At 38.5% G+C, this 21,952-nt stretch overlaps 1 long non-coding RNA gene across 1 annotated transcript; it reads right to left on the bottom strand.

Annotated features, from left to right (window-relative positions):
* Window positions 1-17,219: 17,219 nt before the first annotated feature.
* On the bottom strand, window positions 17,220-21,341 carry LOC146445360 (uncharacterized). Its single transcript, XR_014851701.1, has 3 exons — window positions 21,245-21,341; window positions 20,264-20,411; window positions 17,220-17,930 (listed from the first exon to the last, which is right to left on the bottom strand). It is a non-coding gene; the product is annotated as an uncharacterized LOC146445360 (long non-coding RNA).
* Between the last annotated feature and the right edge of the window lie 611 nt (window positions 21,342-21,952).

Genomic DNA, 21,952 nt, shown 5'->3' with positions numbered 1-21,952 from the left:
CAACATATATTTCCACACTTATAACAAGAACAAAACAGCAAGAAAATTAAGACATGCTCCAAAGGGGCAGCTGTTTGTCCTTAATTTATAAATGCAAGTTTTATCATCACTCTGACTGGAAATCTAAATAATATGAGATAGCCATCAAACATGGTTCCTATTATGCAGCAATAGCTAACCTTCCCAAAACCAGAGGCACTCTTCAGCATCTTATTGATGGTGTTCAGATGCTGGTGTCCTGCCATCCATTCCTGAGCAGAAAAAATGACTCCTCACCTTAGAATTCACAGCACTTAAATCCAGAGGTAGTTAAGCATGACTCTACCAGGGTCAAGTGCTTAAATAAGTCAGATTTCTTATCAGGGCTTGCATAGGAGGAAAATATGGCAGAAAATGTTAAGCTGTTGATTTTATTTGTAGCATAACTATATAGACCTCTGGACAAAGCAGTTTTGTGGAATCCAGATTGGTAAAACTGGGCTGGTGGGAAGATCAATCTGAAATAGCTTGGAGATCCCCAGTTGCCCCCTAAGAACATTAATCTAGATGAAGCAGATATGCAGTGCCTGTGCTAACAATGAAAATTATTAGAGAGAGTGATTCATTTCCTCTTTTTCCTTTTTAGTACCATCTGGCAGTGTGAACACAAGACCAGAAGCAAAAAATGCAGTTTTGTTCAGCCTGACAAAAGCCAGCTAACATGAAATGTTTAGAGAAAGGTGCTTCATTGCTTTGCAACCATGACTCACCCAGGCTGTTTTGCAAAGGCATGTGCACAAAAGAAAATGTTAGTTTGCAAGGAACTGATCCCTTTCCCCTTCCAAATAAAAAGGAGGGCAAAAGGCGTTATTGCACGAGCTGAGCCACTCCACACCCAGCTGTCAGGGCTTCTGCTGTACCAGTTCTCTGGAAGTTCACAGGGAGCTGGTGACTTTCTCATTTCAGCAGCTACAAGCTTTCATTCATTCATTCATTCATTCATTCATTCATTCATCACTCATTCCTGTTTGAAGGCTGTTACAAAGAAAGGACTAGCCCTAGAGACTTTCCTTACCAGGAAGAAAGCAGAGAATATGCTTTTCCCCTCATTCAGAGTTCACAAGACTCTGATTTGGACTAGCTGCCTGCTTTACACCACTAAGATGTTACACCTTAAGCCAGCAAACCTTTAAACTACTGCCTTCTGGAGAAAGTCTCCATTTTCAGCAGTGCACACCTAAAAATAATACCCAATATGACATACACTACCAGCCCAGAGAGGAAGAATTTGCTTTGTCCTTGCCTAGCTTTCAGAACAGAGGATGCTGCTTGCAGCAGCCCTGAAGCACTAAACCAGTAGGAGGAACTCCAGAAAACACTAACAGCTCTTCACAATTCTGTGTAGGTGTTAGATACACAAAGGAATACATTAATACTAGTGGAATAGTATGTTATCTTTCAATTATTTCAACTGTCAGGGTCTTTAGGGAAGTTTAAATAAAAGTTTTAAAGCATCTCAAACAAATCACCAGATTTAATTTTCCACCGTATCAAAACTTCAAGGTTTTTTAAAACAGTTCTAAACTTTGCAAACAACTACAGCTTGGTTTTAACACAAAATGCTCAGGATGTTAAATGACACCAATGTACTTACCTATTGCATCATTTACAAAGCAAAGCACTTAAAACCCAAGCAGTGAATATTAAAAGCTATAATAAATTTTACATTGCCTACATAACAAACATACATTATTCATATATTATTCACATTTACATAAAAGGAATGCATTTTTCATCATTACAGGATAACCTTTATGCTGACCTGTGGATTTTCTCAATGTATTTGTTGTACTAGTTTTAGTTTCTAAATGTTTTATATTAAGTGTTTCATGGGAAATACTATCATTCTTTAACTTTCTGAACTGACAATTTTAATTAGTTTTTCCAGAGGATAGCATTGAACATACAGTTTCATAAAGTGTATAACACTGTTGATTTATGGAAAAATTATGCATCTTGATTTGCATTTGGGAATGATTAAAGTATTATTAATGTGTAGATACATCTTTTAAGTTTGTATTGGGATTAGAGTTGAAGGTTAGTTATGAAAATAAGCTTTTAATCCCTCAAAAACCCTGACTCTGCATTTGAGCTATAAGTCAGGTGCAAAGGGATCTTAATATTCTTTCCGATCTGCCATTGGATCAAATAACTGTATGGAGAAACCCAAAAGCTCCTTTCTCCCAGGTAGTCATGGATGTGCTTACAGTTGCTACTTTGAGTAGACCCACAGGACACAATGCGTGGATCAGGATTAAGAATGATGCCAGCAGATTAAATTAGTTTCTTAGTAAGCAGAGGAAAATAGGATCAAAAGGGATCCCCTTGGTCATCTTTCTTCCTGCTTACAGCAGTGTAAAATATTTGCATATTGATTACATCATGCAGATGCTATAAAGTTGATGATGTTGTTAAGTATTCATCTATTTAATTCTCATTCCTTCTGTCGCCTAAGTACTTTAACACACTAACATAATTTGGCTATTCCACTGCCTCTAATACAGATTGGATGACGTGAAAAACTTGCCAAAAAAACAACATTCATATTTTAATTACTTGCAATGCTTTATTATATTAATGAGATAAAAAGAACCCACTAACTTAAATATGCATCAAAATGTTTAGAGGATTACAGCCACAGTACCCATCCTAATTCTTGGAAATGAATGCAGATCCATATGAACCCCAAATTTAAATTCATCAGTAGTTTTGGCTAGTCAAACTCTAGATTCAGACTCTGTTGAGACAGCACATGATCCCCTAATATTTACCAGTCATATTTCAACACAGTGCCTACAGTAGTAGTTCCTCTTAGTGCAGTGCTTTTAATAATGTGTGGTTTCTGGCAGTTGATTTTTTTGCTGGCATTCTTTCATGTAAGTCTGTCCACGCTGAAGCCATAGCTCCTTTCTTTATTCTCATTTGTCTTTGCTTGCTGCAGAGAATTCTGAATGTAAGACAGGAAGTTGAAGGGGAAATTAGGGACAAAAATCAATTAAGGGACAGCAAAAATGCTCTGAATGAAAGGTGTAAAAAGATGCAAGTCAATACGAGAGAAACCTATCAATTTCCTTATTGTGACTTTATTAGAAAACTGTGGCTTCTGCTTGCCAAAAGCATGAAATCAGTCATTCTTTCCTTTATCATTATAGATTATGGTGACATGGCTTAGGTACGGTAAGAGGCAAGATCTAATTACCAACTGATGAGTCATGCTATACAATTTTAGTTGTAATCGGTCATGTTCCAAACAGAATCCAAGTTACATGCTGGTAATTATCCACTGTGGAAGGAAAGATGTGATGATTTATTTTTCAAACTGGCAGTGCCATCTGATACATTACAAAAAGGCTACAAAAAGAACTAGCTAACAAAATATTTACACAGCATGAAAAATGCCTACATTTCTACAGGTATCACATCCCCAGATTTCAGTTCTGAATGGTAATGGTCATCTCAGAGTCCACCATTTCCTTCCCAAGCATGTCCCTTCACATTTTATACTGAATTCAATGTGCAATTTTATTTTCCAGTCTTTCAGTCTTGCAGTTTACCCTTGTCCTGAAAAAACTTTGTATCCTCACCACTGCTCATCCCTTTTTCTGTCTTCTGAGAATGTGATGGCTGCCACAATGTGAAAAAGACAGCCATGCAAAACTCTACTGACTCTTTTCTCTTGGCTTTCATTCCCATCTTTAACATGTTATTTATCTATTACAATTTATTTTACCAGTTGCCTGCCTGGTTTCCTTACAAGCCTTTGTCAAAAGCCCCTCAAAGTTTAAGTGGGTTTTATTGTTAAATTCATTCTTATGCATATTGTAGCCACTTCAAAGCAGGCCAAGAGGCTTATAAAGCAGAACTTTAGTCATGATGGCTCTTCTCAAGTAGGTCATGTTTTTCCATGTTTACATGCATCATTTATAGTTTTCACTAATTAGCCTGTGAAAATGATCAAGCTTAGAGGCACCCTACACTGCTGTAAAGACTGCCTGTAATATTTTTCAGTCTTGTGCTACCAAACAAATGTAAGCCTTCCCAGTAGTGTCACTAATTCTACTAATTCATCTTCAGTCACCTTGTGGATTCTAGTTTTCAGTTTGTTGCTGATCACTTGGTCTATTTTCCCCTTACCCTTTCCTATGGCTGCTTCAAACTTATTTCAATCCTCTGATGACTGTCCCCCTGGAGCCTTCATAAAGGGTTCTGACACTTGATTGGAACTTGGGCTCTATGAAGCCAAGAAAAATGTTCCAAAGAAAACAGACCACTACTGAAAATATGAAGTTTAAATGCTGTAAGCAGATCATGCAGCCTGATACAGCCACCTCATTTGTTTGCTGTAAAACTTGTGCTACCTCAGATAAATACTGAGTGGCATTTATCACACAAACTTCTACCAACCAGCAGGTAGAGGTGAAGCAGTCCCAAACACCTTGTGTCCTCCACATAATGCAATGTTTATTTAAAGACCTTTCTTGTGAACTTAGGGTCTCTGGATTTTGACCTTGGTGATGTGTGTTGGGTCATACATTGGAGCCCTTATGGAGCAAAGCAATTGGATTTGCCAAGGAAACTCAGGCACAAGTAGAGGGGAATTCACCTGCAAGGCAGCCTGGAGGAACAGACTGAGGCTTTGTCAACGCAATCACAGCTCTGAACAGAAGCACAAACATATGCTTCAGACACCTCTATTAGGCTGAACCCTGCAAATGGGTCTCCTTCAGAGCCTATAAAGAGTCTATTTGGCCCAGTGCCTAACTTATGCATGATTATTATTAGGAGAGATAGATTCTAACTTCTGTGATTCAGATTCTCCTTCATAAAACATGGGGATCAGAGTCCTGCCCTGTACCTCAGGGGGAAAAACACATTAAATATTTCAAAATGCTCTGATATAGCTCCTGGAATGGAACTCTCAAAATTAATGCCTTACAGGGAACTCAGAGAGAATTCAGAGCAATTAGTTTTGTTAATTGCTGTATTTTGTAATTTTGTGCACATTTCAGGAAGTTTCTTGTTCAGCTCTGTTGGAGACTATTTTAAGTTATCTAAGCCAGCTTAGACAAGGACCTTGCTCTCAAAACTAGACTGAAAATGCTATGAAAATTATAGTGTTTGGGTACTTTGGCATTTTATACCAATTTTACACTAGATGCTCATAAAAAGAATGTGAGCGACAAAATGAAATGTAACGACAGTTTTTTCAATATTGGAGAAGTTTAAGTTTTAGTTGGAGACTCGGACCGGTTTTTATTTTGTCATATAAATTTGATCTTCTCTAATAAATATAAAGTTAATATAGAGTTTATAAAATAGGTATTATTATTTACTTAATGGCCCATAACAACTTCCATAGAGAATTTATATTTCACAGATCATTGACTTGATAGATTGTGACAGCTCTTCTGAAGATGTTCTGGTCTACTGGGTCATTACAGATAGCATGCACAGACAGTAAATCTGTGTCCTAAATATCCCAGTAACATTTTGCTCAAAACATTTAAGTGAATGGGATCAAATCTGTTCAAAACATTTATTTTATTTTTAAAAGACAAACCAGCATGAGGCACATTACAGACTATTTGCTAGCAAGTGCTTGAAAAAGTCGTCTTGCAAATTACACAATTTTTTTATGCACGCACTGTTGAAACAAGCAGACATCACAGAAGATAGAGGAAGAACTAGGTCTGTCTCAAAGAACTTACACTGGAAACCCTTATATCCCAAAGATATCCCCTGTTGTTTTCATACACAGTAATGAATATTCTGTCTGGATTTTGATTACTGCTAGATATCTAGTCCCAGCCCCAAAGACTACACGTAACCTTCCCCCCATGGATTGCCCATTGCTTCCAGAGAAATTGTTGGCACAGGCACCTACTTCTTCATGCATGATTTCAGACTGGTTTCAGGAGGCAGAGAAATCCTTCAGCAAATGAGAAAGCAAGCATTGAGCAGAAAGGCTGTAGTAATCTGTAATCATGAAGCATCACTCCTAGACAATGTGTACAATTTGATGATCTCTTAGACTCTTGTTAAAATAAAGATGAACATTACTTATGCCCCCTTAGGATCCAGAAACTGGCTGAAACAAGCCTTTTTTTCTTCTTCCTTTTCAACATCCCAATAAAATAAATAATTCCTCCAGCTGCTATCCTATCTTGTCAAAAGTGGACAATCTAAACTAGAAGCTGTTTACTAAAGTAAGACATAATGAAAACAGCAAGATCTTGAATTCTAATGCAGAGAATGGCACCCCTCAGCCACTGATTTAAATGCCAAAAACTCAGTTGCTACTTACAGATCTGATATATAGCAACAATCCACAACAGAAGCATGCAAACAAAAGATAGACGTGGGGGGAGGGAATATATTAAACAAATGGTCAATAAACAATAGCAGGTGAAAAAGAGGACAACATTTGGACTTGAGTAGGCTTAGATTCAGGAGAGCAGAGATTTAGCACTTGGCCTAGGGCTGCTACTTATTTCTTTAGAACAGCTCTCCAGTAGACACTCCTGAAGAGCAAATCAGTCTAGAGGCAGCTTACCAACCTCCTCCTACCAAAGTTTAAAAAGAGGGTGATTCTAAACCAGCTGCTGTTTGGGAGTAGGGAAAGGCTAGAGGAACAGAAACCCTGCTAATAACAAAAATGGCAACAGAGAGATGTAGAAATAGTACGTTGGTATATAATGAATAGCACAGAAATATAAAGGTCAAGTCCTTAGCAGTAGAGGGAAATTATTTATCTTCTGTTGAAAAATAATTGCTGTCTATTGCTGTCTCTCATAATGAAGCCCTAACTTGGACCAAAAAAAAATTCAGTATTTTTATGTTTCTGTTGGCAAGTTACCAGCTAACTTAAAATTAGTTCAGATTAAATTAAACAGCAAACATCTGATGGAACATACTGATGTACCCCTGATTTACATCTGGGCCTTTGGCAGCAACATCCATCTGGCAAGCAACCATACTTTTACACAAAATATCTTGCTATGATGAGCACCCTTCCTTACCTATCTGCATTTTAAAAAGCAGAGCTGGCCACCAGTTATCTCCATGCAGTCTTTCTCACTCTGGTATAAGGCATTTCACACTGAGGAACCACAGCACTCCGTTTTTGGAAGAGGAAGATGGTGTACCAGTTACAAACTCTGCACTTGAATGCAGAACCAACTCTGCTGAGAGGTTGATGAAGTTCCTCTCCTTGTGTGGAATATTTCTATTTTGTATCTATCAAAGCAAACATCATGCTTCTACTAGTCAGTAATATGGCTCACTAAGCTCTATCACATGCATGGAAAACAATATTAACCAGTCCTTAGTCTTACTCTAATTTTGGTATTGTTGACCATCTGCTTTGATACCATATCACATTTTACTTGGAACAACGTGTATACAGACAGGACCTAGGTAAGGAGGTAGAAAAACCAGATGAAACAAGATCTTAGTGCATTTACCAGCTTAGAAACACCAGGTTTTAGCCTTTCTTCTCCTTGAAAATTCTGAAATAAGAGTGCACCAAGCTTTCATATTAGAAGTAGAGAAAGACAGGGTGAGAAAGCACTTCCTCTGCATTGTTTTAGACAGGACAATAGATAACAGCCTGAGGTGCCAGAATGGCTGATTGGCTAATTTTCTCCATGCTTCACCAAAATCCCACTTTGTCTTTCACACTTTTGGCAGAGATCCATGATTACTGCTTATTTTCCTGGGCAACTGAGCTGAATTTTACATTGCCTGGTAGAAAAGGGCTCACTTTGGGCAGCACATGGGATTTGGCAAAAATAAACTGAGTAGTCTTGTCACAGCCACTTGGGACAATACAACTATGGGGAGGTGATTAATTTACAGAAATTGATTTCTGCAACAGGTTTTGTCCTTGTTTTTATCTAAGAGTTCTTCATGGCTGGATTTCATATTTCTGAAATGTGCTCATTACTCACAATGTATTGCGTATAAAAGGAGCTGCACAGTTTCTAGGTTGGAAACTATTGACCATCATGATTATCTTGAAAGTGTGCTCTTCAGTAAAACTGATTGCTCATATATGCTATGGATTGGACACCTAAAATCTAATAAATACCAAAAGGTGAAAGGCTTCCCGTGGCTCTGCAGAGGTGAGTGGGATTTTGGGAAACAGGCATACATAATTCTTGAAAAAAATCCCAATAAGGGCAATGCTATCCTTTACTAAATTCAGGGCTCCCCACCAGAGGATTAATGCAAAGGTCCCATCCATCAACACATTGTGGGGCTTTTTTTCTGTTTACAACCAGAAAAGTAAAATTTAATTTTACTATCACATCCACAGAGTAAATGTCTGCACGTGCAGGTATTTGTTGCTGTGAAAGGTGAGCTATCCAGATCCTGCTCTCACCTTGCTGTGGTTAACCTGCATCTGGGATTTCCCCACAATCTCAGCCGTGTCACACAGTTCCATACACTCTCTTGATTCCTTTTCTACGGCCACTTTTTAAACCTGACATTTCTGGAGCAACAAAGTTCAAACACATTATCAACATGTATCCCACATATGTCAGTCCTTCCCTCAGCTGCCAGGGATCAGGGATTGCAGCCTCTCCTCTGCCTGCTGCCATCCAGGTTTCCACGAAAGGCTTCGTCCCTGGTGTAACAGTGTCACTAGCAGGCCAGAGACGAGGAGGACAGCAGAATGACTGACATTTCCTCTGTTTTCTGTAGCTCTTTCTAATGTTATTACTGGATTAACAGCTTTCCCCAGGCACCACACATATCTGCTGGAGTAGTTATTTTTAAGTACCTCTGAAAACATCTCCCCTTTCTTCCTAAATCAACTGTGGGAAAAGCAAAAGAATAGTTTTACCTCCCCACAGCAAATAAGAAGCCTAGAAACTACTGAAGAATATTCTTTTTAATTTAATTTAGTAAAGCTTGTCCCTGTCAACATTCCCGATACCCATTTTTGAGGTTTTCCTTACCAGGCAAAACCTGCTACAGCATTTATATGACAGCAATAAATATTTGTTAGGCATGCTGTTAAGCCACTTAAATTCATTACTTCAGCCTCCCTTAAAATTCTTTAAGCAATGATCCTCTTTTTTTCTGCAAGTTGTCACTAGGCTTGTTTTGAACAAACATCTGTTCCCTCCTCATAAGAAAAAGGGACTTAATGTTTGATTAACAAATACAATTCCCCTGTTGTCTGTGTTTTTAAAATTAAATAATACCATGAATTTCAATATTGGTTTAAAGAAGCTTTGTGTTATATAATTCTTAAATTTTTACTGTGTATCTCACACTTCCAAGAATTCATTATCTCTAGGGAAAGGGAGAGTAAAGCCTTGCATTCAGGGGAAAGAAATACAGAAGACAGGATTTAATGGACCTCACTTTTTTCTCTCTGATAACATCAGATTTATTTTGGAAAGAGATCCTAGCATTGATTAAGTGTTTTTAACATCTCAATAATATAGGTAAATTCTGTGTTCTCACTGCCTGAACATATGCAACTCCTAAAAGTTTGTCAGAATGAAAAACAAATATATTTAATATCTAAACAATATCCTTGCTTTGTCTTGCTCTGTTTTAGTGTTTTGAAGGAGGAAGATTTCAGATGATCATCACATAGTAAAGTCTACTTAATGACAATTACACATTACTTTTACGAATGTCTGACTTTTTATTTTGCTCTAAGCATTTCATCTTTGCGCAAATTTTACACTGTAAGATTGTAGAAAACAAAGAAAAAATAGCAGAATAGGAGAACATATGATAGAAAAAAAAGGAAAAAATGTGCAGAACTACTTCCTGCAGGTTGTAGGTATCAAAATCTTTCCTTTTTGAAAACTGCTTTCACAGAGTGTAGATACACATGGATTGTGTTCATAGCTGTTGTGTTGCCAGAATAACACCTAAAGGAGGAAAGCTCTATGGCAGAGATGGAATGCCATGCAAAAAGATGCTGGAGAAGCACTGGCATGAAAGAGAGCTCTGCATATGAAAACAAATGGTCATGTTCTGCATGGTTAGAAGGATCGTCTTCTGGCTCAGACACTAGGCTGGGATCAGAAGATTGTGGTTGGGTTTCCAGTTTTGCATTAGCCCTTGTCTGACCTTGAGCTAGGGAGTCTGTCAGTTCAGTCCAGCCTTTCTATCAGAGAGCAATAGTGCAGCACTATTTCATCTCTTTTGACTGCAGGCTTTCTGAGGTAGGAGCTGTCTCCTGCTGTGTGGTTGTACAATGGCTTTAGTGCACTTGGGCTTCTCATCTGGGGTTTTTAAGCACTAGTAATGAGGATAAAGCTGATTTAGGAGATAGTTTTTTTTTAATTGCAGCTGTCAGTTGTGCTTGACTAGTTCAGATCAGTCTTCAGGGTTTTGCTAGTCTGTTAATTTAATGCAGTATGCTCAGGAATCTGAGAAATACATACCTGAAATAACCTACCCAAAAGGATTCTGTAGCCAGGTGGGTGTTGTTCCCTGGGAAAAGAGACCAAGTGATGGAACAAGAAGAAACTGCCTCAAGCTGTAGCCAGGAGAGGTTTGTACTGTATATCAGAAAATATTTCATCATCAAAGGGGTTGTCAAGCACAGAAATGGGCTGCCCAGGAGAGTGGTTGAGTCACCATTACTGGAGGTGTTTAAAAGAGGTATAGATGTGGTGTTTAGTGGTGGACTTGGCACTGTGAGGTTAATGGCTGGGCTCAATCTTAAGGGTCTTTTCCAACCTTAAGGATTCTGTGATTTCATGATTCTGTATTTACTTTTCTTTAGTCCAGTTTGAAATCTGGTTTATCCTTATGTCAATTCAGTGAATCTTCAGAAGCATCTGAAGGGCCTCCTGAGACTGCAGCTCAGAAAAACAGCAAGTTTACCACAACTCTGAGGATGATAAAAAGACAAAAATGAACCCTGTTCTGCTTGTTGGACTTAAAACTCTGTGATGGGCAGTATCCATTTCAGCTGATCAGAGCTCATTTTCACTTCTTGTGAGCTGTTGTGAAAAGATTGTCTTCCCTCTCAGGGAAGGCTTTGGGAGGAATGCTTCCTGCCCAGACCATCCAGTGCAGCCTTCTGCAACAGAGGGAAAGGGTTCCTGCAACAGAGAGCAGATGGTGCCTGCTTGGGTTTTGGGAACCCTTTTTCCCGTGGGATAGGTGAGGGCAGCCCAGGAATACCAAAGCCTGAAGGGTAGCTGAGGCAGACACAGAGGGTCTGCTGAAATAACATAGGAGCAGACAAACAGGGGGCTGGGGTGTCAGAAGGAAGATCACCCTTGGGATACAGAGGGAGTTCTACAGCATATCTGCAGCCTAAAAACTGAACACTGCTGCACTGGGAATCAGCCTGAAAGAAAGGCTGCTCCATCAGGACAAAAAAAAGGAGAAGGGGGTAATATTGTTTACAAACCTCTTATTTAAATTTCAGTTTACTATAAGCTGTTCCAGTACCAAAAAGAGTTATGATGTGGGGTGTCTACAATGTGCAATCTTCTAAACCCTGAATTTTGACATCCAAAGCCCTTTCCACTTTGTGAGAGCTTATGTCAACGAAATGATCCAAAGAAGGACACCAATCCTCTCATCCCCCTTTCTCCAAGCTCAGAAACCTATGAGGAGCTGTCTTGTCAGAACTGTGATTAAAGCAAAGAGTTTGGAAGACATGTCACAGGAAATAGAACTGAATTACTAACCCTGGGTACCCACGGACTCTGCAGCGTACAGACCTAACTGCAGGGAGCATAGCTAAGGGGACATCCAGCCTGACCTGTGATAAAGGCTATTCAAGACATTTTGATGTTGTTTGAGCTCTTTTTTAAAAGTCTGTGGAGTTGGATTACCATTTGGAAAATAACAGTAAAATCACCAAAAGAGACAACTGTTATCAGACACAGAGAATTAAGTCATCTGTTCATAAATTCAGGTAAAATTATCACTATTGAAGCCACAAATTGCCTTCACATTCCTCTATTATTGGAAACATTTTAAGCTTTATTCTTTTAGCTTTTTAGTTGGTTACTTATCTGGGCTTTGGGAGCCACACAATTAATTGAAAGAATTTGAACCTATATCTTGCATCTCCCAGGAGTGTGCCCACAGCCATTATTCTGGTGGTTTTCTCTTGTTTCCTGCTGTTACTTTTCCAATTTGTGTAAAATGCTTAAAAAGTCATTGAGAGGGAAAGAAATAACCAGGCAGTGAGAACAACTTTATGAGTCTAAAGGATGGGGCATGGATCAGTAAGGGCACACAGCTCTAGAAGCCTGTGCAAAGCTAAGGCACTCACCTGAAAGTTGAGAACTTTGAATTCTGATTCTTTGTGGAATAAACTAAACCACAAAAAAAAAAAAAAAGAAAAAAAAAAAAAAAGAGGGAAAACTAAAAAATAGATATTATTAGTGGAAGCAATAGATGAGGTAATTTGGCTTGTTCAACCTGGAGAAGAGAAGACTGAGGGGTTGCCTCATTCAGGTTTCCATCTGCCCTAAGGAAAGGGGGTGAAGGTGGATCAGTGGATGCACCTTCACTGAGAGAGCTGTTGGTCACTGGAATGAGCTCCCCAAGGAAGAGGTCATGGCACCAAGCCTGTCAGAGTTCAGGGAGTGTCTGGATGTTGAACTTAGTCTTGTGGTTTACTTTTAGGTGGTCCTGTGAGGAACAAGGAGTTGGACTTGATGATCCCAATGAGTCCCTCCCAACTCAAGATATTCTGTGATTCTGTGATGCTATGATCTATAGTTTCTTTAAAGTTTTATAAAGTTCAATAGTTCACTGCTTCATGCTACACAATTATGTCTACTAATTACATTCAACTTATTAATAAGAAGAGTTAAATTATTTACAGATCCATGTAGCAAGTGAGTCATTTGTCTTAGCAAATGAACCACTAGATAAGATAAAAGGATCAATATTTCAATTCTTCACGATATTGATATTAAAACAAGATTAAACCTTTTGGACAAAATTTTTCTGGTTTTAGAAGTTTATTTGGAGCAGAAAGGCTCTGTAGAGATGGGAGGACAGAGAAATGACTGAGTATGATCTGGAATTAAAGAACCATAGGATATTACAGACAACACTGTGTTATCAAACAATCTTTCCACAAGAAGGTTTCCACAGAACAGAATATAAACCAGATGATTAACTCCTAATAATACATAAAAAAATCTGATTTAAGTCGCTTAAAATGATTTTGGTAGGGTTTTTTTTTTTTTTAATTCTGTGGCTGTTAATGGTAGATGGCACGAGGCAAAAAGAGACGTGGGAAATGGGGAAGACCAACTGGTTATTGTGATGTAAAAACAGCTTCGTGTGATACAGACTCAGAAGAAAAAAGGACAATGTTATTTTCTGAGATGTTATGGAGCATCTAATTGAGTTATTTTCATTTAATTTCTTAGGAAAAAACATGCATGTAAAAATGTTAGGAATAAACAGAAACTCTAACTTGAAAACTTTATCATAGATTGCCCTTTGCAGTTCCAGTCTCAGGACACAATTTTTTCATGCACAAGATGCTATGCAGAAAGAAGTACAAAAAATATGTAGTTTTTAGTCAAAATTCTAAGATGACAGTGAAGACAGCCATAAACAGCAGTTTCTGCTTCAATCAAAATTACTGATAAGAGAACTGGCTTTAGGCTATCAGGCCATGGAAACGGTAGAAAAATTGTTCCCTTTCTGGTCAGCTGTGAGAAGCAAAATATCTTCTGGAGAGACTAGGAACAAGTAGTCAATTGCCAACATGGAAACACTGGTCAGACAAATGGATTTGATGACATTACAGTGTGACACACAAATTAAACTTATGCCTTATCTTCTAAGCTGTATTCCTGTAGTCTGAAGGGTCTACAACACAGAGTGCCAGGAGGACCAGATGCTTCCTTCTGCTAGTCCACACAGAAAACCCAAGTGAACCTATTTTAACTGTGTGCAGTTTCTTCCCATCTTAGGACAATATTCTTCAATAATCAGGAAGGGTGAAAGAACTACCACTAATATGGGAAGCCATCAGCTGGATGAAGCTTAGAAGAAACCTCTTTATCAAAACCAGACTTTTAGAGACAATTTCAAGTATGGTTACAATTCTCAGGAGAGTTTCATAAAGGAACTATTTTATCCCAAAGTACCATGGCTACAGATGTCTGCTGTTCTGAAATACAGTCTAGGGGAACTTGACTCCCTCCAAGGAAAGTGCTATAGCATAGCTCATCCCTCTTGGGGTTCTACACTACTTTTGCAATGACATGCTCTGGATGAGAATTAGTGGTATGTCAACTGATTATAGTGCTCATGCTTTTACTTTTTCAGAAATAGACAAGGAACATACACTTGTGTTTAGAAGAGCCTCTGCACAGATCTGCAGAAAAGACACCAGAATGTTTCACTACTTCAGCTTGCCTTTTTTATTTTTAACCTGTCACTGTAATGTATAAAAAATCAATACTCACGTGATAAATTTTACTTTAAAATATTTCTATTACCTTCAGGAAGACTAGTAACGATTTGTTTTTCCAGCACCAGATATCCATCAGGTATTTTGTTTAGATGGATACATACATCAAATAACTGTTATATTAAAGAAATAAGCCATCTGTTAGTGGCTGACAACACAACAGGACCATAATCATATACTGAAAAATACTGCAAAAAATGACAGATCTGAATCTGTGATGCAAACACAAGGTACAGACAAAACTGCTGCAGAGCAAAAGAGAGCAACACATTCACTAAAATCACACTCCTTGTTTGAATGGAATAACAGCAAAGCCCTGGCTCCAAATGTAGGTCTGTCCCTAAACTTCCCTGGTGGAGGGCTGGAGACCCCCGACTGCCTCTGGAAAGTTATATAAGACAAAGTGGACCATTGCTCTGCCTTTAGTCTTCCCAGACTCCTGTACACACCAGAAAACTGTCTGGTTTTGAAGGACATAATTGTCCTTTGATTATAACTAGTCAGAAAAATATTTACAACGTAATTTTATGAAGTAATGTATCTTTAAATAATTTTCTTTTTTGTTTCACAAAATGCTCAACAATCTGAAAACTATCAAATGCTTTTCACAGAGTAAGAAAATAATATGACACCTTGTAAATGCAGTCTTATGAATAACAATGATTCAAATGGTGCCATAGGAATATTTCTAAGTAAGCAGGGTACCTCCTTCCCTTTCAGCAGTAATACCATGATAGATAATGCTTTCCAGGAAGTAACTGTAATTAACCAGCTTTACTTCTCAGTAAGGCAATAAAAAAGGGTTCACAGGGATACCCAAGAAAGTTCAGATGAATTCACTAAAAGGCACAGAATCCCTCACACATTAAAATGTGTGCATTACCATTCATGCAGGGGCTCCCATCTGAAGCTTTGAAGAAGGACCTTTCAAGACCTAAAGTGCAGGGCATATATTTTTGCCTAAGTGAACTTATTGGAAATAAACTCTTCATGACCTCTTTATATTAAATTCAACAAAAAAAAAAAAAAAAAAAAGGTAAGAACACATCACCAAACAAACCAGCAACTCAACTACAATTTCTGCATGTTCTGCAGAAAATTGTACTACAACACAGTGCTCATGCCTGGACAGATCTTCCCAAGGGCAAAAAGGAGTGCCACTCACCAATATGCCAACACACTCCTTTGGTTTGGTGGCATGCTGTGGCTGCACACATGGGTGCATTTGGGTCTCACCTGTCCCACAGCTGCCAAGCCTTCTGCCTTCTGCTTGGCCTTACAATCCACTTGTGCCAAGATGCACACCAGTCTACAGAGACAAATTCAAAAATATTAAATGTGGAGCCATCATAGCCCCTTTAAAATGTCAACAGCACTGCTTTGAAATACCTGGCATTAATGGAGATCATTGAAACACAAACCTCCATGCAGCTCATCCAGCCTGCCCCTGAACAGAGTTAATTCATAGGAGGCACTCTGTAGTCCCAAACTATCAGAATTCATGGAAAATTCCCATCCATCTCTGCAAGGCACGTTACCAGGCATGGACAAGAACTGATTTCTGCAATGCTGCTGGAGGCAAGGTCTGGCTGCCTAACTGGGGAGTACCCAGCTGGCTGCAGCTTGAGTTCCCAGCACCACGAATGGCTGTGCAGTGTTACCAGGAAGGCAGGGATCCAGGGGGGCTGCCTGGGAGGAGGTCAGTGCTGGTGGAAGCCAGAGCTCTCCTACAGGGTAAACTGCCTGATGCTTTGATAAAACTATCTCTCTTCCTAAAAAACAGCCAAGACTTTTATCAGCTCCCTGCTTCCCACATTGCTCTTTTACAAACCCAAATTCTACTGTTTTGGATTTCTGCTCCCATGGTGCAAGAAAAATAATTATGAACATAACATGTTTTGAGTTAGCATTTGCAGAAAGCAAAAGAGAGAACATTGCTCCACATTGAACAATAATCCAACAAAAAAATTATAAAATCTACAAAGCAAAGTTAGGTAATTTAAATACTCAAAAATGTTAAGAAGTCCTTTGTAGCATACCTCCTATATGAGCAAGTGATATTGTCAAGCAACCTTGAGCTGCTCAGTGATGTTTTGTTCACCATCTACAGATTTGATAAAATGTTTGCTTACTGCCTATTTTCTTAATTAAATACTGCTCTGAAAAAAAATGGCAGTTCTTGGCAAAATACTTTTTTATTGGTGGTAGCCTCTATTTTTTTATCAGGGACAGAAAGGTTCTGCAGGTCCAAAGCAAACTTTGTAGTAAAATTAAACAAAACAAAACCCAAAAATAACCCCCCAACCCCAATGCCAAACAAGAAGAGAAGGAGCTCAGGGTATTTACTGATTAAACTACTCTCCTGACTCAGTGTGGACTTGGCTGCACACCGAGCCCCTGGGCACTCCTTGGCACTTTGCTCTCTCCCTCTTGGTCCCTCTTGTGAACAAAGGTGGAAGCCTCACTCTTTAGCATCTACAGAACTTTATTGCTTTCCAGCCAACCAGAAACTAACCTTCATGAACTGTAGTGCTCTATCTATTTTTAGAAGGTGCCAACACCCAAATCTATTGAATCTGGAAATTTATTCAAATATAGAAATTTGCGTGGGTCATCCACTAAAATTGTAATTAAAAAAAAAAAAGCAAAAAAAAGAATTAATTTGCTGTTATTTAATGGCTGGTTAATCCTTTCAAGCTGCCATGCATTAACTTCATAATACTGTCTAATGAAACTTTAATGAAACCCTAACACACATGAAACAGACAAGTTTTGTAGGACCTGGTTCAAAGCTTTGGGGTTTCCTACTGCTTAGGAAAAAGCACAACTGTCAGGATGCAGCAATATATTTCATTTTGCCTTTTAAAACTAAAGCAGACACAAGAATAATTAAAGCATCTTTCACAAGCAGAACATTGTTACAATGTTTGACTAGCATTTGCATTGAACTGCTAAATCTCTACCAGTGCAAATTCATATCTAGCATAGCAAGAAAAAGATAGCATCAGCAGTGACAGAAAAATCTTTTACAATACCCCCTCACTCCCAAGCCCGGAGAAGTATCTTCTGTGAGAAAAAAAGAGACATACTCAATGACTAGTTTTGGATGCTAAAAAAAAGTAGCCTCCAAACTCTCTGCAGAAAATACCAGTGATGTTCAAATCAATGCCCATTTAGATCCTTTTCTTGGTTTGTTTTTTATGTAGCACACTAGGCGCTAAATGGAGAACACGTCTCTCACATAGGTTACAAACAGCCATCACTAGTGACATTTTGTTCCCTCCCAACAGTTCTAGTTTCTAAACACGAGCCTCTGATGAAAGGCTGGCCTCCAGCAGCAATGCTCCAAGCCATGTTGTTCCTTCACAGCCTTCAATTTATATTCAAGTCACGAACATGACACTTCTTTTGTTAGCTTTTGATTGTCATCTTCTGTTTTCAGCATTAATCCCTGTAACAAAAATTGTCATTGTGATAGGTGCTGTGGAAATCAGTAAGATTAAGAAGTAGTTGGTATAATATCTAAATACTCTCCCCTATCAAGATGAGTATGTTGCTGAATTTGTGCTATGTGGAACAGCTGACAGTAGAAATAGTTATAATAGATCACTTTGACAACTTTAGATTTACATAATGGATTCATCCACTTTGCAGATTTGGTTTGTGCACATTCTCTCAGCATGCAAAACATGCCTATTACCATTAAAACATTTGCTTTGAATGGTATATGCTGCTATATAAAATATACCTTTTTGCAGTCTATGGGCTTAAATATGTATTTTAAGATATATGTATTTGTATATGTTACGTGCAAACAAAGTAAATTTATGTACCCGCACTAGAGTTAAAGTTGATGCATCTGTTTAGTGATTTTATCACTTTTTCCTTTAATTTACACAAGTTGACATTTTGTTGTTGGGGTTTGGTTTTGTTGGGTTTTTTTTTTGTTTTGTTTTGTTTTGTTTTTGTGGGTTTTTTGTTTTTTGGTTTTTTTTGCTTATTCCTTTATCCCTTTTTCAGATTTAGAAAACATAATTAGTAGCAAATAAAGACACCACAGAACTGTGCCTGGAAAGTTTATACCTCTCCCAGTCTGCTCACAACACATCACAAAGGTGTTTATAACAAAAAAAAAAAAAAAAAAAATCAAGGATTAGTTCATTCTGGTTCCAGTCCAATTCCATGGATACAAAGAGCAAATGCTGCAGAAGAGGCTGAAAAGGGCCAGGTATTCAATACCAGCTAATCCCCTCCACAAACACAGACATTGGGAAGGAGGCCACGCTGCCTTCTGAGGTCTCCTGATCTGGGAGGCCATGTGGAGCTGCTCTGCAGCTGCCTGGGCTGGGTGCATTCTGCTCAGAGATGAGACCAACAGAGACATTCAATACCACTAAAACTCTAGGTGTGTGTGGTGTGTAGCTTTGAAAGAGGTCTGCACAGCTTCCCAGCAGGACACACAGCTCTGAAGAAACACAATTCCAGTGGTATGGGGGTCTTAAAAGAATATTTCTGTGTTGACATCACCCAAACTTAAAGCCAGCACAGGGACAGCCTGCCGAGTGACCACTCAAGGTGAGGTAATTGTAACCCCCAAGCCAGTGCACTTAAATCTTGCAGGATGGGCAGCTCTGGAATGAGCCCACTGGGCAAACTCTCACACGTCCAAGTCCATGGGGTTTCAGTGCACAGCTCCAAAAAAGTCCAGTGAGTCTTTGGAAGCTCTCTAACATTCTCTTACAAATGTCTCTGTTGATGGGTTTTTGTCAGATTTGCTGCAGTTACCAGACACAGGGAATATAGATTGTTGTACACTCTGGAAACCTGAGCATCAGTCTTTGACAAAAGAACCTGAATGTCTAGTCCATGGGAAGTTATAAAAGTGAAATTTACTGTGAAATGGAAATCATACTTTTTGGGTAGGAATCATACTGTATCATTTATTACACATAAGTATCATGGAAGGATTAATAAGATACTTTCTTATTTCTATAGTAGAAATAAGAAACCTTAAACATCTATTTATGAAAACACAAATGTACTTTTTACTTGGGAATGATGTAAGTACCTCACTATTTTTTCCCATCAATACTTCAAAAAGGGGGAAAAATGTTAATATTTGTATTTCCCATGTTAACAACAATTTACTCAAGGAAAACAGGCAGGCTGTCACAGAGAAACGAACTGAAGACATGAAGTTTTGAAGTCAAATTGTACAGATCAAGACATTTAAACTCTATCACATCACCTTAAACATTATTCTGAATTTCAAGTATGAGCTCATATATAGGCTGTTGCTGCTTTGCATGGTTTGAGGAATGTGAATAATTTGCAAATTAACAGAGGTACTTTAAGATAATTAGAGCCTCAGATAACCCTTAGTTTAAATGTATTAATGCTCTTTTTTTTGTGCAAGATGGAATATATTGCCATCATTGGACTAAAACACAAGCAATGTCTGCCAGCAGTAAGTGTAGTTAATGGCTCTACACAGTTGCTGTAATTTATTGGATTTTATAATGTGAGTCTGTAAATGAACTAAAATCTGCAATTATCCATTTTGTTGTTCACTAATATCTTTTAAAAAATAGTGTAAAATACAATAAATGTTTATACAAGTTCCCAGATGTCAAGGTAAATGTTGCAGTCCCATTAACACAAATAGTTTCTCCTTATCCCATGGCTACCTAGGCTTCTGCTGCACCCTCAGACGAATACTTGCATATAGAAATATATACATACCTCTTTAGTCAAGGATTAATGGCAAGTTCACATTTTTCTTACCCTAATATTGGATGCAATAATACTCTTCAGTATCCAGGCAGCCTCACATGTGAAGTGATCTTGATTTTGCTTGATTCTGCTTGGGTATTATTCATGAAATAAATGCTTCTTAATTACCCTTTCAGGATGATTCTATGGGGCTGCATGGCTGTATAAGAGAAAATAACCATGTATATTTACAAAAAATTAAAAATGCAAATGAGCAACAAATTTGGCAGCACATTCTCTGACCTCTCAACAATCCTGGGGGAATGGCTGTGCTGTTGAATGCAAACCACCAGTGACTGCCTCCTTTGTTCATTCTGCAATTTCTTATAATTGGGAAGTGCATTTTTCATGCCTAATGTTGTCAGGTAATTAAGCAGTCTCCAAACACCTAACTGTGAGGATATTTCCCCAATAGGAAGGGGGAATGTTTGGACTGATGGTGTTTTGTCTTCCCAAGTCACCATTACGCATGACAGAGCCTGGCTTTCCTGGGGACAGCTGAGCACCTGCCTGCCCAAGGGAAGGGCTGAATGAATTCCTTGTTTTGGTTTGGCTTTACCTAAAAAAGTGTCTTTATCTTATACCAGGAGTTTTCTCACTTTTACCCTCCCAGTTCTCTCTCCGATCCTGGTGGGGGAGTGACTGAGTGCCTATGTGGGGCTTGGCTGCTGGCTGGGATTAAATCACAACACCTACAAAGTGTGATTCTTTGAACTGGTGGGAAGAGTAACTACAGCAACCAACAAGACATGAGCCCTGAGAAGGTAAAAGAGGGCTGGCTGCTCCTCCACTGTGTTAAAATTTCAAACCACTTCAGAGAGTAAGAACAAAACAGGAAAAAAAAGATGGTGTGAGGAGAATCAAGGTGTGAGCTGCAAAGTAATCAGACCACTTAAGTGAGAAGTAAGTGATATGGATGTTTTAGGAAAGTGACATTTCTGAATCCCATCTTCCATCTAGACCTTATGCTTTTATATCCAGATTACTGCTCACAGCAAGCTGTCTCAGCTCCTGGGCTTTCCCTTTGTCTCTGCTATGATTATTACGACAGATATTTCTCCTAGCTGTTCCTATTCTCTGCTGTGCTGTCTCTCTCATGCACTTGCTGTTTCTCTTTCTGCCTCTCATTATTTGCTCAGGCTTTCAAGCCCTCTATGACAGCATTCACAGAACAAAAGGTTGCCATTACATTTATCCCTATTTATCCTGCTTTGATGCTGAATTGAATTTTGTTCTGCTAGCATGAAGAAAGCTACATTTGTCATCATCTTCATCATCTCTATTTTACTTAAATCACCTTGAACACAACTGTAATTCTTTTCCTAAATTTATCAAAATCCTTTACAACCAAAAAGTTTTCACTAAACCTTCCTCTATTATTTCTCTAGTGAATAAAATGAGGTAAATGCAGGCATTTGTTTGTAACCAGAATGCATATAGGCATTTTTCTCTTGTACCTTGAGAGCCTCCTGGAAGGTACAGAGTGGCCAATTAGGCATCTATGTATAGAAGTAAGGAAGAAAAGGAGCTCATGTAATAAAACTAAATTATCATAATGATTTGTTCCTTTTCTTACTTTCCATAGAAATTCTAAAAAAAAGTCACAGGTAGGAATCAGTCTCATTTAAAGTAAAATTGCCCTTCAAAAGCAGCAAAAGTCTGAAGAGGGATCAGGTTACACATCCAGCTTCCTGAACCATT

This window comes from Lichenostomus cassidix, chromosome 1 (assembly GCF_008360975.1).
Source record: "Lichenostomus cassidix isolate B80296 chromosome 1, HeHo_3.0, whole genome shotgun sequence".
Classification (NCBI taxonomy): domain Eukaryota; kingdom Metazoa; phylum Chordata; class Aves; order Passeriformes; family Meliphagidae; genus Lichenostomus; species Lichenostomus cassidix.
The sequence above is the reverse complement of the archived record's forward strand: the minus strand, read 5'-3'. Positions and strand labels throughout refer to the sequence as shown.